A 6,337-nucleotide genomic window follows, 5' to 3' on the forward strand; every position below is an offset into this window, starting at 1 on the left:
ATGAGCATATTTTAATATGCTTGTTAAAAAAAAAAAAAAAAACTCCCCACAGTAAAAGCAACACTAATATCTTAATGGCCTCGTTTAAAAAAGGAAGAAAGAAAAAAATGATATGCAGAAAAACATGGATTATGAAGAAATCCAATTATAATCAACTGATTGGCTGTCTGTAGTAATAATTTGATGAAGAAGAGGCAGTTCAATTTTGGAGCGATTGCCCTTATTAAAACGCTTTGAGGAGAAGCATGCTTATTACTCTGTTTTGATACAGATGAGATGGAGTCTAACTTTATTAATTTCCCGTAATATTAATAATCATGTTATCCCTTCGGCTGTGCTGCATTGGGAGAAGAAGCTGAAATTATTCCTTGATGATTCCTGAAATTATTCCACACATGGGATTCCTAAAAGCAATCATGTTTTTAAAGTATAATTTGCCTTTTCCTTTTTTCCTTTTTTGGAGTTTATAGCCCTAAATCTACCCATTCCATTTGCAATCAGAGTAAATAAACAGGTTCTGAAGCTATAAATTATAATGAGGCAATAAGGCCAGTCTAGATTTGTTTGTTATTTCTGTCAAGAATATAGTAATACATGTTAAACATGGTCTCAAAGGTGCAAATTAATACTTATTCACATTAACCAGGGCTATGGTTATTATGACGTAATAACAGAAGACTTGTAAAAGGGCAATTACGTACATAAATCTAAACAAATACTAAAACCCTAATACTGGTAAAAGTTGAAATACATGTTTTCTATATAGTAATATATAGAAATATATATAAATATATATATATATATATATATATATATATATATATATATATATATATATACCTATTCTCAATATATACAGTATCTGCTTTTCCTTATGGAACCAACTTAGCAAGGACAGCAGCTGTATTCCTGACCTAAGAAATGTTAGCTACCATGATTATATGTATGATATCATATTCGGTTTACAGTGTTTTTTATTTTTTGCTGATCTTAAAACTCTGGGGAGATTTGTCAAAATCTGCATAACACATTCAGAAGCTGATCTCAATAGATACAGCAATGGTTATGAATTTGCATAAAATCATGCTGGCAGATCACTTCATTTATTTACTGTACATTGTATTAATGTTACTTAGGTTTTAGATTTTTACAAGATCCACAGTCCACATTACCTCTATCATATTACAAAACCAGAGAGCTTCTCATGAGACAACTGCTCCTTTCTACTTTATAGACAAGGGTTTCTCAGCTCTAGTCCTGGACCCACTGGATGGCAGTTTCAGATTTTTTTTATTCCCTATTCCCAGCACACCTGAGGCAAAGCGTCGAAGCGCTTGATAATTAGTGGGTTAGATGTATTAGGAGTGTTGACAATAAAAAAAAAATGTTAAAAATGGAAAAAGAAAAAGGACAGTGTGACATAATATGGAAATCTGGAATATCGTGTTATATAATTCCAGCGTTATTGAATACTAAAAACTATTTGGCCACAAGGTGTAGATTTTTTTTTATTAATCGCCTGATTCCAACATATTTTAAGTTGCAATTTTCAAATTAATGTAATTGTTTACAGTGACATGTTGTCATTTACAGTAAGTGCAAAAACCAGAAGCATTGATATGCCTTTTTTTGTCTGATTAATGTCTATTCTGTTATGCATGGTGACAGAATTACTGTATAGATCTGCTACCATGCATTTTCATAACAGGAATGACTTGCAGATGTTCTGCAACGTTAAATGTATAATACCATAAAACTATAAGCTTTTATTCTTTGAATTATTTAATAGCAGATTTCTGTTGTGTAAAAGACATACACCACCCTGAGACATGCAATCTGGAGCAGCATCACACCCCTGTCATTAACTTAACTGATGTTACAAAAACTTATTTATATATCCTTACTGTTAGAGGGGTTTTTTGCCTTGTGAAATTGATTATCTAAAGATACAGAACAGGAAGCTAAAAGCAAGTCCTAACATGGCAGGAACTCTTTGTAGATCTTTGAGCATGGTGGTGGTAGCATTTTGCCATGGGACAACAAAAATTAAAAGGACAAAGCCAATACCAGAATCACTTAGGGACACATCTCTGATTGTGCTTAATTGAGAGAAATTGGGCAAATATAGGTGTGCAAAACTTGTCCCCAAGCGTATACTCCAAGCTGTAATGGTTCCAAATAAATAAAATAAATAAATAATAAAAAAAAAAACTTTAAATTAATTGATTATTGCAAATTCAATGTGGACATTACCAGGCAAAAGTCTATTTAAAATAAAATCTTTAACAAGGGGTCTGAATACATTGCATGTATCTCCACATATAATTATTTATTTAATTATCTGTGTACAACTGCCAACTTAAACTTATGTTTTTTATTGTTAATAAAAAATGTTAAAAAGTTGATCTTGCATGAGTGCAATATGACATCAGCTAACAATATATTTGTTTAATTGCAAAATCAATTAAAAATAAATAAATAAAAGTTTTATTATGCAATTTAACTTCTTCAGACAGTTTGGCGTCATCCAGGAATTCTTTCTATTTTCATGTTTACCTTTGACTGAATCACTTTGTAATGAGAGCGTTATAAAGACGTAAAACAAGGGCCAGCATTGGAAAGTTCCATGAGACACGACACATACACACACTTTTTAATTGCTCTGTGTGTGTGTGTGTGTGTGTGTGTGTGTGTGTGTGTGTGTGTGTGTGTGTGTGTGTGTATAATTTGGTGCTCTTTTCTTCCACCATTTTTCAAGGTGACACCGCAGGGTCCTTCAGGGCTTTCTTTCCAATCCTTTTTGGGATTGAAATTATGATGGAGTAATTTTTCCACCGAAAATTGCCTCTGTCACTTGTGGTCGGTATCTCTCCGTATATTTCTCAAGTGGATTTCTCTCTCTCTCTCTCTCTCTCTCTCTCTCTCTTTCTGTCTTTCTGACAGATACTATGGCAATCCGGTTCTACTCATTAATCCTTAGTATGATGTTGCCCGAGATAAGTTGATTTAACATTCAAGTTTTTATAACGTTATGGGTCTTTACGTTGCTTCTGAATATCTCAATTATTTATGACTGCCTAACAATCGGGCAATCACCAGAAAGCTATTTAAAAAAAAAGAGAAAAAAAAAATATATATATATATATAATGTATGTAACATAAAATCTCACATTCAAAATAAAAATAAAACCAAATACACTTGTGCTTGCAAATACACCTGCTTGTTTCTGGTGTAAAATAAAAAAAGGGTTGTGTCATTAGAGATTTACTGGCTGATTCCTCTGAGGAAACTTGCCCTCATTTTTATTTTCAATAGAAACTTCTCTAATTATATTGAAGTTAACTTCCTGGTGGTCGATTCAAGGGCAAAAGAGTTACGTGAGCGTGGTTTAACCCTAAAAGCACGGCTAGGTGGAATATTTCTGCTATTTTTAGCCCCGCAACGTGGTACAGTCGCTGAACGAGCATGATGCAGGTGACAGTTACGTGGGATTAAAAAGGAGGGCAGGAAATAATATCACATTTAGACTTGAAGCAATGTGAAAGGAAAAAAACTAGAATGGAAAAAAAAGAAGACAAGATTAAGTAAAGTGAAGAGAATAGTGACAAAATATTTTAAAAACGAAAAATAAAGATAAGAAACGATGACCGTTAAACATGCAGGAGTCTCAGGAGAGAACACTGAGAAGATTCAGGCAATACAATAATATTATAATATAAAATATAAAAAATATTATTTGAACACAACTGAGAAGGAAAGAGAAGACAAGAGCAGAGGCAGTGCTTGGGTTTTAATCAGTACACCAAAGCCTTTAGCCACTCCAGACTTCTTTCTGCTTCAGGGTTTTTAGACACCATATGGCGTTGAGAGATGAATCATTCATCTCCCACTGTAATTCTGTAATTCTGCCTCCACGTCCGTAACCCTGGACAAACATATTTTCATACAACTCCTGACCTGCACTTAAGGAGATTTTTTTTTTTTGGTAATATTTGTAATTTGTCCCCAGGCTTGTTTTGAATACACATACAGTACAAAGCTGAAAAACCACATCAAATTCACACAGACGTCTAAAACATAACGATTTGACTTCGCAGGTGAGCTGACACAGATTTTTTTTCCACCCTTTTGAATAGGAATACAAAAAGCTCCTTTTTTTCTCCAGCGTGAGACCGTCTGCCCTGTCCAGCACACATCCATTTGTCTGCTCTGGCTTATTGTCCTGCCTGCTTGCTTCGGTCATTACATCACAATTATGAGGGGGGAAAAGGAAACGGCCAGAGAGAGAGAGAGAGAAAGAGAGAGAGAGAGAGAGAGAGAGAGAGAGAGAGAGAGAAATTTAGGTCAGTGGAGATGAGCTTGCGGCGATCTGTCTACCACGGGAGGAGTACACACACACACATACACTCATATATGAACGCACACACACACATGGGAGAAGGGTCACTCACTAGCATCATTTCCATTTTAATGAGAAATAACTGATTACAGGTTCTTATTATACAATAAGTGTATGTTATCTACTGTTAAATAATTTCACTAAAAATATTACAAATTGAAATATTACAGACTTGATTGTAACTAAACAGGAAGTGAATTTCCTGTAAATCAGGGTGTTGAGACATCCCTCACTCTTTAACATTCCTATTAATTTCAATGAATACAGAAGCTACTGAATAATGTGCTTTAAAATGAATAGCTGAGAGTTTAATATGTAAAATTTACCGCTCACTTTAGAAACATACCTTATAGTGCATGTTATCTTCACTTATACAGTACTTGAACTGATTCTCTATCTCATGCCTATACAGTATATGGAAGCTGTGATTTTATCCCCAGCAAGCGTTTGGCCAGGTCGAACATGGCACCACACTGTCAGTGTTAAACAGTGACAGAGCAAAGATCAAAAGCCTGTAATTGTGACAAGTTAAAGCACCAGGTTTGTTAAGACTGCCAAAGTCAAAAGAACAAGGGCAAGTTTAATACAGCGGAACAGAAATTAGAATTAGCCTTATATAAATAATTGACAAAACATCTTTAAAAAACTCACATACCTCTTTTCAATTAGACTTTGTAGTAATGTTTTTTTGTGACATTTTTTAATTCCATCCATATTTGACGTTCCTTTGGATCTCTTCTAAGATCTTTATGAGTGGGAGTATCCAGGTAATAACCATCTTAAATGTTTTTGCCGTATCAGCTATTTCTGAATGAAAAGGTACCGGAGACAGGCCAGTGAGAATCACCTTCATCACAAAAGCCAGGAATGTCATAAAAAGGACTCACCTTTGCACTAACCATAAAGGTGGTCAGAAATAGCCACAAAACTTACACTATTAAGATGGATGATGTTAAGGTTGTAGAACCTGTAGAAGGTTCAAGATGATGCCATGTAGCAGCAAAACTGACCCCTAGGAGCCAAATAAACTAAAAGGAAGAGACATTGCTTGGACATTGTTATTTGTCTGACCTTTAAATAGGCCATGGCACTGACACTCACCACCCAGCAGATCAGGATCTGCTCAGACAAGCCTGCCATATCGATGTCAGATACTACTTTTTATCATAGGTAATTTGAAAGTAAATATACTAATACATTTTTTTGGCTGAGATATCTTTTTATTTAAAGCATGGATTTACACAAAATAAGACACATCAAATGCTTTTGAGGGATGTAAGGGCAGGAATTCGATTAAAATGTTAAAAGGATTTGTTTTTAAAATGTTAAAAATGTGGCATTTGAACAAAAAACAGAAGAACTGGTGAAAATTTATTTCATGCGAATTGTTTCAATAGAACGTAAAAATCACTCCATTTTCCAAACTCCTACGTCCAAACTCCATAACTTGTGAGACATGTTACTCTATGTGATTCTACTCGGATTAAAAGTGTTTCTTGCCACTTTACATGCCTTCTATGGGAATATTTTATTGTTTGCTTTGCATCTCTTTCTTTTCAGCTTCTCAAATATTTTTATCATCTTTGGTCATGTAACAAAGTGCAGCTTTTACAAACTTCTGCAACTGAAAAAAATTATAACCATGTAATAAGCCTGTTGTTGAAGGGTGGAGAGTAACATTGTATTGCGTGCATTTCCCCAAAGTCGGAGTGACATGTTAGACCTACAGAATGAATAGGGTGATAAAATAAAATGTTAAAAAGTCACATGTTTTAGTCAAAAGTTTTGACACGTCTACTTGTAGAATTCTTCACATGCTACTTTTAATATAAAAAAATATTATTATAAAAATATAATAATAATAATAATAACTTATTAAGTTATTATACACTGGATGTTGAGATGGCACTGTGCTTTACTTGGTTTGCCATCTCTCA

Source organism: Clarias gariepinus, chromosome 21, assembly GCF_024256425.1.
Source record: "Clarias gariepinus isolate MV-2021 ecotype Netherlands chromosome 21, CGAR_prim_01v2, whole genome shotgun sequence".
NCBI classification, from domain to species: domain Eukaryota; kingdom Metazoa; phylum Chordata; class Actinopteri; order Siluriformes; family Clariidae; genus Clarias; species Clarias gariepinus.